At 36.5% G+C, this 13,094-nt stretch overlaps 2 pseudogenes; both read left to right on the top strand.

Moving 5' to 3' along the window:
• The first annotated feature begins 438 nt into the window (after nt 1-438).
• On the top strand, nt 439-12,848 carry LOC110347496 (vomeronasal type-2 receptor 116-like; annotated as a pseudogene).
• Nucleotides 9,801-11,423, top strand: LOC101702936 (stress-induced-phosphoprotein 1-like; annotated as a pseudogene).
• Nucleotides 12,849-13,094: the final 246 nt, after the last annotated feature.

Here is a 13,094-nt window from a genome sequence, read left to right on the forward strand (position 1 = left end):
GGAAAAAAAATTTACTAATTAAAAGCCAATATTCCCATGTAATACTTCTAAAAATGTATCTTGTTTTGACTTTAATATTCTATTTACCCATTATTGACTAAATGGAGATCCATAAAGGATGTATTGTACCAATATTCAGTATATGTTGGTTATTTTTGCCCCACTCCCTTATATCTACCTCTGCAACTATATGTTCATCTGAGGGCTAGGAAAATTCCATTTCAGAATTACATCAATAATAACAGGGTTGTTTGCCAATCTATTGTTTCAATTCCCAGCAACTAATAGATTTTCATCTAGTATTGCATTATAGTCAGCACTTTTCTCACACAGAAATAACATTAGTCTGAAGGTCCAAAGACAAAATGATTTACAAAAATGATTTATATAGAAATAAAGTATTTTGAAGACCTTTTGGTATTGTCAAAGGAACCAGGCATGACAGGTATGTACTGCAAATTGAAACCAATAAAAGGAAAAGAGATTTATATTATAAAACAATAGGTTGAGACTTAAAGACTAAACAATAATAAGATGAGAATGAACTATAACATAGAGAAACCAAAAATACAATAACCAGATTTCAAACAGTAAATTGGAGATAATAAAGCACTTAATTCATTTGCAGATAATGAACTTAAATCATATAGAAAACTGTGATGAGAATTTGATTCAGTATGTGGAAGCCAGGCTATAGGAGAAATATAATCACAAATATCTGGTTATGTAAATGCAATAATCTTTTATTTATCCCAAATTTACTTGGAATTTGATTTTTTCTTAATTTTTTAAAAGTTTCTTTCTGGTTACATTTTCTATCTCTATGAAAATATTTCCTGTATCATTCTTTTGGAGTAGGTAATCCGCAAATCATTACCTTATATTTTCTTCATCACAAAATCCCTTTGTTTCACCTTCATTTCAAAATGATAATTTGCTAGACATACAATTCTAGGTTGACACTTCTTTTCAACACTTTAAAATGTTATGCATTGTATTCTGACTTCTATAATCTTATCAAACAGCTACTGTATTTCAAATCATTGTTCCCACATAGTTTTTTCTCTTACTGTAGTCAAGGATTTATCTTTAGTTGTCTTATATTTTTTTCCTGAAACTTTATATGTTTCCGTTCATTTCAATACTTTTCACTCTTGTGTGTTGGAGCATTTTTATAATAGCTTCCACCTGCTGTCACTGAATAGAGACCCTTTCTATGACCCTCAACCCTGATCTAGATGCTTTTCCTGGGGCTACCTCCATCTGTGCTGGTGCAGCCACCTCAGTTTTAGAGTGTTAGGTGTAGGCTGTTTAATATCAGAGAGGAAAAATGTATATTCATTCCCAACTGGATAGTACCACAAATTCTGGTGCCCTACAATCTTTCCATTGCTATTTATTATCAATCTTTAAATGGCTTATCCATTCTCTTAAGGTTTGATTACTACATTCACTGTGAAAGACAAGGTAAGGTATACTCCTTACAAATTTTCTTGTAAATCTTGTGGCTCCATATACTTAAGTTAATTCCTTTACAAATCCAGACTCACAATCTGTAGTTATTGTAGTAGTTTTCTTAACATTTGTTATCACTGATCTATTTGGCTTTAAAGTAACCTCAACTTTCTTACTTAATTTCTATGTGTCTGTCCATAGTAGGTCACTTTTGCTCCTTTCTTGAACATTTTGGTTTTATTCCTTTTCACAATCCATTTTCACCTCTTTAGCTTTATAGTTCTGTACTCTTTTGTTATGTTTGGTGATGACCATAAAAATTAGACAGGTATTACTGACTGAAGAAAACTTAAGACTAAGAAGACAATAGAATGCTTTGACTCCACTTAGCCTTTCTATATATATATATATATATTTTTTTTTTTTTTCTTTTGTATCAGGGGTTGAATTTGGGACCTTGCCCTTGTGAGGCAGGTGGAAGAACCACTGAGCTAAATCCCTGGCCCCTTTCAAAATATTTTTAAGTCCTGTGTATATTTTAAATCCTAAAATTTCATAAGATCAATTAATTTAGCCCATAATTTTAATATTGCTGTCATTTCTCTTGTTTTTCTGAGCTTCTATCTAGTATCATTTTTCTTTTGCATGAAGAACACACACACACACACACACACACACACTATTTTTTCAGTGTGGATATGCTGTTGATGAATTCCCTCAACTTGCCTAAAAATGTCATTATCTGACCATAATAGTTTAAAGACACTTTCTTAAATACAGAATTCTATTTTATTGTAGAACTTTGAAGATGTCATTCCATTGTTTCAGATTCCATTTGCTTTTGCTGAAAAGTCAGCCACTTTGAATATTTTTCTAATCACATCTGCTTCTGAGCAGTTTTGCCAGTACTTTCTCTGGAAAGATCAGAAGGGAATGAAACCATGTCAGCTCTCTGAGAGTGTATCTTCTGTTGAATATAAGATACCATTGTAACATGTGGAAAGAAGAAAAGCAGCCTTCGTGATCTGAGACTGAGGACTTGTTCTTGGTGGGCCTGGCACTCACGGGCAGTTAGTTCTCTAGTTCCCTTGCTAAATGTGAATGATTTCAATATCAGATAAAGCTTCCTGTGACCATGACAGCTCTAGACAAAAGTTAGGTCACTCTGTAACATCTCAACAGAGACGTATCACAAATGTTGTCAGTGTACACAAATGAAAGACATTTCAGTACCCTGGCTAGTGTGAGTGATTGCATCCCAAAAACATTCAATCTGATTTAAGGCCTTATGTCCACAAACATTCACTCAGCTCTCTTAACAGAAACCTAATCCTATCATCAGTGCTTTCTATTACCCTCATATAGAATGCCCAATGCTCCCATCCCCCATGGGATGTAACTCCCTCACCACAGAAGGTAATAAAAGTCCAACCTGCTCAAGTACAGGTGTGTGGTCTCTGAAGGTCACTGACCTGTATGTTTATATGTGTAGAAAAAGAGGAGAAAATATCCTGGTGTCTGAATCTGTTTTGTTTTATTTTTCTCATTTTATAAAACTGCTTAAGAAGTGATAGGATTAGAAAGATAGACAAAACATTTGTCTCCATCTACAACTGGTGATTGTTACTAAGTACAATTTAATTCTGCTATTGTGCTTTCTATCAACATTCTTCAGTATTTTCTTCCAATTTTCTTTTTCTTTTAGGTTGCCTTTGGCTCTTTTGATCATATATTGATTGACAGTGCTCAGTATCCTTCTCTCTACCAGGTGGCCCCAAAGGAAAAGTATTTGGTCCCTTGTATTGTGTCTTTGATGCTTCATTTCCACTGGACGTGGGTTGGCCTGGGCATCACAGTTGGGCCATAAGGGTTGTCAGTTTTTCTCAGACATAAGAGCTGAGATGGATAGGAACAGAGTCTGTGTAGTCTGTGGGAAAATGGTCTCAACTGCTGCTGTCTCCTATCAGCCACACAGAAACATGAAATTCTGACCATGGAAACATCGACAGTCAGTGTGGTGGTTATTTGTTATGATACTGAAAGTTGAAATGATGTAACATATAGCATATGGCAACACTTAGTGACATGGAAAGTCTGGGTGACAAACTCACAATGGCATGCTGACCCAGCTGGGAAAAATTTCATATTTGACCCATTCCATGGGATTCTTGTTTTTTCACACCACTATGAAGAAATTTCAGGTTTCAAACATTTTGTCCAGGCAGCGACCTCTTTCAAATACCCAGAAGACACTTAACCTTGTTATGTGTTGCCCCAAGAATTTCCAGTGCTCATTCTCTGACTCTGACTGTGCATTGAAAAACTGTACACCTAATGCCTCTGTGGCTTGGTTGCCTCTGAATCGTTTTGACACAGCCATGAGTGATGGGAGTTGTCATATATACAATGCTGTGTATGCTGTGGCCCATGCCCCCCTGCAATGCTTTTTCAAAAAGCACAAAGGCCCCCAGTGAGAAATAGACAAATACTGATGTTCCCCCCTTGGCGGGTAATGTGTCTTCCTTTGGATGGCATGCAGTGTCATCAAGGTAGCCCTCTTAAACTATTATATGTATTTTACTTAAGAATATTAGAGCCATTTCTACAAAATACAAGATATTGTGTATCACACTTATTGTTAGGGAGGTAATTCCTGAGCTGAGTTGAAACGATCTTCAAGGATATATTCACCTAAGACCATTAAATAAAAAGGTAGAATATAAGAAATACAGTTGAAGTCATAATAAAGTATATTTCCTTTTATTGACATAGAATATATAGTACTTAAGTGAATATATGCTTAAAAAAGAAGAAAAACTGTGAAATACTCCAGTAAATATTGTTCTCAAACACAAATACTGGTCCAAATAAAATTATTTTTCTTTGGAATTAAGTTTATACATATATGGGATTCTTTTGAGGAATTGAAGGAATGTCAAAATGTTTAAAAGATAAGTAGAAAAAAATTTAGGAATGAAGCCAAGAATGTCTTTCAATCTAATTGTTATCAACTGTTAATGAGAAATTATAATTTCTGTAGGAGATCAGAGAATTATTCTGCTAATATCCTATTACAACTGAAAAAGGATTTACCATTAGAAATGTCTTTGAGTGAAACCAAGAATTTATCAAAATATTTACTATTATATGTCATAAGAATTTACCTAATCTAACTTAACATCAGTGTTTTAACACCTTAAAATTAAATTTGTTTTATAGTAAATAAATAAGAAAATATTGCTTCCTATTTTCTATCAGTGCTGAATGAGAAAATATTTATGTTAACATAAAAGTTTTTATTTTGTTTGGAATTAAAAATAGCTTGTATTTACTGTTCTGACTATACTATTTCTAAATTATTGAATCTGTTGGGTTTTATTTATACAGCTGCCACTTAAGTGACAAATATTATAGAAAGGTACTGTGAAGTTATCACTTTGTGGCAGGGTTACTTTTAATGTAGTTGTGTTTTTACCTAGACAGGTAGAGTTCATTGTAAATAACCGTGCAAATCACTGTTCAGATAATTTTAAGATTACATTAATTTTTCTACAAATTGCAAGATTTATAAATGTTTGAAATTGTACACATTGATATTCAGTGACAAATTTACTTAAAATAAATTGATCCCTCATTCTTAAAAACAAAAAGATCTTCAAGGACCCACTGGCACAGAAGAGGAAACAGGAGGTAATCTCATTGCTTGTTTCTGTAGATGTCAAAGCTTTGCCCACCTAAACATGCCCCATGAAGTTCTTAAAGGACAACAGGAAAGCCTGTAGTCACTTACAAAACTAAATGGTGTTAAATCCTACAGTGTACATATTATATGAATTCTTCATTTAATTCTGCAAACTCTTCCAATATTGATGAGCTCATTTTGTTGGTAGATGCTGTAGGAATAATCATGTAGACAATGAATGTTGTGGGTTTAGAAGCTTGATTCCACACTCTTTGTTGTTGTTGTTTTTGTTGTGGTTGTTGATAATGTTTTCTGCCTAATACAACTTTAGACTTTATTTAAATGGGTTTGCATAGAATTTTTTTTTCCTGAAACTGACTGACATTTCTGGAACATGGTGACATTTTAGTTCTTAGATATTCATGTGCTCTAATTCAATAGATAACAGTGTTAAAGCTGCTTTATGTAAAAAGGATTGAAGACATTTAGGAACTTTGCACCATGCATATTTTCTATCTTAATCCTGGAGCCCTCTTCACAGAGGATTATGTGTCTCTTTTAGCTGCATCCCTTTCTAAAGAAGAACCAATGTAACAATCCTGCTGGAGACCAATTTAACTTGGAAGACAGAAGGAAACTATATTCAGAGTATGACATTCTCAATTTTTGGAATTTTCCAGAAAGCCTTAGAATTAAGGTTAAACTGGGAACATTTTCTTCACATACTCCACATGGCCAAAAAATTACTTCATCTGAGGATAAGATAGAGCAGGCCATGGGTATTACAGAGGTATGTTATACCTAATAAAGACACACTTCCTTAACCAAAATAAAGCTGAATATTGTATAGGTTTTGTGCCTCAAAGTTTGCTCATAGAATGACCACATGGGGAAATTGAACAACTTAAATTTCTATTTGAAAAAAATCTCCTTTACCAACTTTCTGATGAGTAGGAAAGAAATACATTTATTTAATTATATTTTTGAAAATGTGTTTCATATTATGAAATGAATTTGGCATTCAATTATATAGTTTTCTTTACATATGTATCAAATTGAGTTTAGCCCTCTAGCTCTGAAGAAGTGTGTAAAAGTCTAAGAAGTCACCACCAAGTCTCTTTTTCTTAGACTCCCTGCTCTGTATGCAGTGAGAGCTGTAGTACTGGATTTAGAAAAAGCCCTCAGGAGGGAAAGTCAGCCTGCTGTTTTGATTGCACTCCTTATGTGGACAATGAGATCACCAAGGACACAGGGAGGAACACGCCCTATGGACAAATTCCAACTCTATTTTATATTCACTCCATCCATCCAGGAAGTGGAAAGTGGACAGATTTTGTTGAGGTGATCAATGATAAAATTCTTCCTTCACTTATCAAATTATTTGTTATATTCAGTGCTACTGCCCACTTTGATTACAAACTTTCCTCCTTTGAGGTGCACTCTAATTCATTTTCCTTTTGTTCCATTCTTATTAATCTTTTTTTAAATTTTTGCTCTGCTAGGGATGGAACCAGAATGTGCTCCATCAATGACCTATGTCCCAGACACTTTTATTTGTTATTTTGATACAGAATATCACCAATTTGCCTCAAACTACCTCAAAGATTTGATATCTTGTCTCAGCCTACTGATTCCCTGGGATAAGAGTTAGGCACCACCACATCTGGTTACATTGATTTATTTTTCTAGTCCTATTAAAAGCATTATTTTCTCAAGGAAAGCCCTTTTCCCTCCCCAAAGCTTCTAAATTCCATCTCCATCATGAAGTTTAACATGCAGTATGATTAAAGCCAACCCTTTACATTCTTTGGAACCACAGCAAGAACACACTCAAGACAAGGGTCAGGCGTACTTCATTTTTCCATTGCCTGATACTGTTCTTGACACAAAGCAGGTGCTCAGAGAGGTTGTGTTTGAGTGGAGATCAGGCAATGTCTTTTGTGTACAACATGCTTATAGCACATCACAGTCAAATCCCTAGGATTTCATCCCTTTCTCCAAGAACACATAGGTGAGTGAGGAGACAGCCTATGGCATGAATTAGAGTCTGTGCCACAGAGCTGCAAGGATGATGGCACACAGGATACAGGACTAAAGAAGCTATAATGGGCCTTTTGACAGAGGTGATAGCATTAGTATTGTAGCAGAATGAAAAGGGGTGGCATAAATCCTTTTTAGGATTAACAGAAGTGGCCAAAATGAGATATTCAACATTCGTGGAATACTCAAATATCCTAAAGGAAAAATACCATGTTATTAAAATACAGATAATATGAAGATAAGGGGTGAAACATAATCTGTAAAATTTACAAAAATTGAATGTTGAAGACTGTTTCATAAGTACCACTTTGGAAGTATTTAAACTTCTTATAAATCATGACATGGAGGAATCACTTTCCTACTGAATACTTTCTAATTTGCTTTTGTCGCTGATAAATGTTTTGATTTCAAAACACGATTAGTATAATTTCAAATGTTCTCTAAAATACTTAAAGACTGATTATGTACTGTACCATGTAGTTATTTTGAGATATGGAAATGTGGTATTTTTTAAATGAATCCATACATATAGAGAAAAATTCACCAATTAATAACATTTAGTACATGCTTCTTATATGTACTGTTCTCAAACATATATATTTTATAGAATACATTAAAGCCCAAAGTAAATATCATGTGCAATTGAGAATCCTGTGAGTTGAAACTACAGCTATACTGAGGCAAATATCCATTTTATATTATATATACTTTTGTGCTATTGTGTAATTAAATAAAAAAGCTGAAGTTCTGCATTTGAAATACTCAACACATTGAAGAATTGAACACAAAGATAATGAAAGGTAAACTACGTATGAAAGGAATTTTTAAGAAATTAAAAGAGAAAATAAACACAATAAAATGTGATTCTGGTAATAAAAAGTGACAACTGTTAGGACAATTGATCAAGAGGAAAGAGGAAATTTGAAAGCTAGTATCATATCATGAAAGAAATATGGCCATTAGTACAGATATGTAGAAAACATTTCATATGAAAATATATGTAGTTTACATATAATTTATCTATGACTTGAAATCTATAAAATAACAAGAAATTTTAACAAAAGAGTCCTAAGATAATTAAAGATCTCCATAATACCAATATTTCCACTGTACCACATCTATTAACAAGTAGGGAATCCATAGGTTAATATTTCACTCCAAATTTTCATTGATTGATAATATTAGCAGTGGAATTTATAAGCCTTAAAAAACATACAAATACTGACATTCTCATTCTTTCAGAGAAAGGGAAGAGAAGAAAATCAATTCATTTTAATAGAGAAGCTTAACTGTGTTACCCATAGCTGACAACATACTTAGAAGAAACAAAGTTCATAGAACACTTTCCTTTTTAAATTAAACTCACAGATTCTATTCCAAAGTGAAGTATATATTTCAAGGACAGTATACCATGAGGACACTCAGTTTATGAAATATAATTAAATGCACTAATTCCTGGGCAAAAAAATGATGCTAATAAATGGAGACTGTGTAATAAAATTATACATCTCTGTGATTTACAAATAAACTACAACAAAAGTATTTCTTAGAAAATTAGGAGTAGGTGAAGAATCTCTAAATACCAAAAAAATGATATTTATGCTATTGTATAGCACACTTCACAATTTGCAGTTCATTTCTGAAGGTAAGAATGAGATAAGAACTTTCAGTGTCACCACTTCTGTCAAACATTAACTCCACGTCATGGTCAATACAATGAAGCTAAGAAAACACAAACGCAAACATGTATTGGAAAGGGAGAAGTATGAATGAAAAGATTTCCAATGACATGAGTTTGAAGTATAAAATCCATGTAAATGAATAAACTGATATTGGATTAACTGGTGATGGAATTCAAAAATGTTACCAAAAATATAACGTGTTTCCACGTATCATTCATAAGCCACTCAGATGAAATTTTGAAAATTGGCTATTGCAAACTTTTAAAGTCATTACATATGTAGTGATATATCCTGTAATTGTTCTGAAAGGTACCAGCATTAAACTATTAAAATACCCATTGGGCTATTAAAAGTGAATAAGCAGTTGCATAAAGCACATTCATACATGCAGCAGCTCAATAATGGGACTACATGACATTCAATACATTTCCTCATATGTATTTCCCTAAGACTTAGAAAATTAGGTTGGGTTCCTAATGTGAGATTGCTCATTGAATAAATATTTAGGGAATCATTTATAAAGATTTGACTTAGATAGGTAGATCCTTTATTGGTATAAAAATACAGAAATGTTTTAATGGATATGCTAGATATAAAAGGAGAATAAATAACAGCACTGCTCAGTATACCATAGTAGTCAGTATTATTTAGGAGTTTTTCTCTAGATTCCATTCTATTATTTCTTTAGAAAGAAATGGAAAAGTGAGGTGTGGTAATGCATGCCTGAAATCCATTGCTCTAGGAGTCTTAGGCAGGAGGATTTTAAGACTGAATGTAGCCTCAGCAATATAGTAACTTGAGATCTTTTCTCAAAATACTAAAATTTAGAAGGCTTGAGAATGTATCTCAGAGGAAGAAAAAGAAAAACTTTTATAAGTGACACTTTAGGGTTGGTAATGCAGAGTGGATGGGTTCAATTCAACAAAGCTCCTGGCCTGGCTATGGAGCAGGTGAATGAGCTACAAGACAAGGGCAATAAGGCCCTTAGCGCTGGTAATATTGATGATGCCTTACAGTGCTACTCTGACGCAATTAAGCTGGCCCCCCACAACCATGTGCTCTGTAGCACTCGTTCTGCAGCTTAGGCCGAGAAAGGAGACTACCAGAAGGCTTATGAGGATGGCTCCAAAACTGTTGACCTGAAGCCTGACTGGGGCAAGGACTATTCAAGAAGAGCAGCAGCTCTTGAGTTCTTAAACTGATATGAAGAATCAAGCAAACCTATGAGGAACATTTAAAACATGAAGCAAATAACCCTCAGCTCAAAGAGGGTTTACAGAATATGGAGGCCCAGTTGGCAGAGAGGAAATTCATGAACCCTTTCAGCATACCCAACCTATATCAGAAGTTGCAGAATGATCCCAGGACGTCACTGCTCAGTGATCTTACCTACTGGGAACTGATTGAGCAACTACAAAACAAGCCATCTGACCTCCGCATGAAACTACAAGACCCTCACATCATGACTGCACTTAGTGTCCTCCTTGGGGTTGATCTGGGCAGTATGGATGAGGAGGAAGAGGCTGCAGCACCACCTCGTTCTCCTCCTCACAAAAAGGAAACCAAGCCAGAGCCAATGGAAGAGGATCTTCCAGAGAATAAGAAGCAGGCACTGAAAGAAAAAGAGTTGGGGAATGATCTCTACAAGAAGAAAGATTTTTGACACAGCCCTGAAGCATTATGACAGCTCCAAGGAACTGGGCCACACCAACATGATTTACATTACCAATCAAGAAGCGGTATACTTTGAAAAGGGTGACTCTAATTAATGCTGGGCGCTTTGTGAGGTCATTGAAGTGGGGAGAGAGAACCGAGAAGACTATGGACAGATGGCCAAAGCTTACACTCTAATTGTCAATTCTTACTTCAAAGAGGAAAAGTACAAGGATGCCATTCATTTCTACAACAAGTCTTTGGCAGCACACCGAACCCCAGATGTACTGAAGAAATGCAAGCAGGCAGAAAAAATCCTGAAGGAGCAATAGTGGCTGGCTTGCATCAACCTTGACCTGGCTTTGGAGGAAAAGAACAAGGGCAATGAGTGTTTTCAGAAAGGAGACTATCCCCAGGCCATGAAGCACTACACAGAAGACATTAAACGGAACCCACAAGATGCCAAGCTGTACAGCAATCAAGCTGCCTGCTACACCAAACTACTGGAGTTCCAGCTGGCGCTCAAGGACTGTGAAGAATGTATTCAGCTGGAGCTGACCTTGATCAAGGGTTATACCCAGAAAGCCACTGCCATGGAAGCCATGAAGGACTACACAAAGGCCATGGATGTGTAGCAGAAGGCACTGGACCTGGACTCCAGCTGTACAGAGGCTGCTGATGGTCACCAGCACTATATGATGGCTCAGTACAACAGACATGACAACCCTGAGGATGTAAAGCGATGGGCCATGGCTATCCCTGAGGTGCAGCAGATAATGAGTGACCCAGCTATGTGACTCATCCTGAAGCAGATGCAGAAGGACCCCCAGGCACTCAGCAAACACTTAAAGAACTCTGTAATACCACAGAAGATCCAGAAGCTGATGGATGTGGGTCTGATCACAATTTGATGATGGCTCATCTCTTCCCTCTCCCCTCATGTGGAAAGATGCTGGGATGGCAGCAAGCAGCACAACAGAGGGAGAGGGGAGAAAGAACAGCTTATCTTTATATTTATACATGCCTACCTGGAAGACACAGACTTATACAGCCACCACCATGGGCCCTCCCAGCATATGCATGGCCTCTTCACTGCTGCCCTCCAGTTTTGTGTCTCCCTCCCCTATCCCCCAGTCACTGTCTCAGCTGCTATCCCATAGTTTATTATTTTTTATTTAAGGCAGGGACAATATGAGGAGGAGAGGGTGTTCTTCCCAACCTGGGGTCCCAGCAGTCTTCATATTGTTATCTCCACATCCCCGTCTCAGTTGAATGTGGTTATATGTTTTTTTTAAAAAGTGACACTTTAGTTCAAGTCCAGTAAGTTTCTGGGAATGGGTCTGTGAATTATAAGACATAATAACCTCAGCAAGGGACAATTTCAAATTTTTCTAGATATGGAACAGTGCGTGTGAAGTGTCCAGATCATCAGTATGCTAACACTAAGCAAAACCACTGCATCCAAAAGTCTGTGACTTTTCTGGTTTATGAAGATCTGTTGGGAAAATGACTGGCACCACCCTGAGTCTCACTATTCTCACAGCTGCTGTTCTTGGGCTCTTTGTGAGGCACCAAGACACTCCCATTGTCAAGGCCAACAACCAGGTTCTCAGCTACACTCTGTTCATTTCCCCCACCTTCTGTTTCCTCTGTTCCTTACTCTTCATTGGCCGTCCCAACACAGCCACCTGCATCCTCAGGCAGACCACATTTGGAGATGTGTTCACTGTGGCTGTTTCTACTCTCTTGCCCAAAACTATTACTGTGGTGCTGGCCTTTAAGGACACTGGTTGAGGCAGAAGGATGAGGCAGTTGCTGGTATCAGGGGCACCTAACTATATCATCACCATCCACTCCCTCATCTAACTCACTCTCTGTGGAGTCTGGATGGGCACAAATCCACCCTACATTGGCACAGATGCACACTCTGAACATGGCTACATCATCACCATGAGCAACAAGGGCTCACTCACTGTCTTTTACTGTGTCCTGGGATACCTGGGCTCCCTGGCCCTGGTGAGCTTCACTGTGGCTTTCCTGGCCAGCAACCTGCCTGACACCTTCAATGAAGCCAAGTTCCTGACTTCAGCATGCTGGTGTTCTGCAGTGTGTGGGTCACCTTCCTCCCTGTGTACCACAGCACCAAGGGGAAGGTCATGGTGGCCATGGAGATCTTCTCCATCTTGGCCTCCAATGCAAGGCTGCTAGGCTGCATCTTTGCACCAAAGTGCTACATTATTTTGTTAAAGCCAGAGAGAATGTCTTTGCCTTGGATCAGGGACAAAACACAGTCTGAGAAAGAAGCCTTCTCTTCATTAAACATACTTGTTTCCTAAAATACACTGTGAGTCTGAAGTCACAGCTGAACCATGTTTAAAGTCGGATATTACATTATACTATAGAACGTGTGTCCATAATAAACAATGTAACTTCTTTTTCTAGTAGTGTAATTGTCACTAGAAACTGTAGTCATCATCTTTTTAAGTTGAATTTTATTTTGGATATTTTTTATTTTTTATTTATGTTGGACTTCATCCTATTGTTTCTGACTGTGATTATACTATCAATTTTCATTTTGCCTT

Source organism: Heterocephalus glaber, unplaced genomic scaffold (genome assembly GCF_053883595.1).
Source record: "Heterocephalus glaber isolate CG9 unplaced genomic scaffold, H.glaber_assembly_v1.0 deba00001859, whole genome shotgun sequence".
Classification (NCBI taxonomy): Eukaryota; Metazoa; Chordata; class Mammalia; order Rodentia; family Bathyergidae; genus Heterocephalus; species Heterocephalus glaber.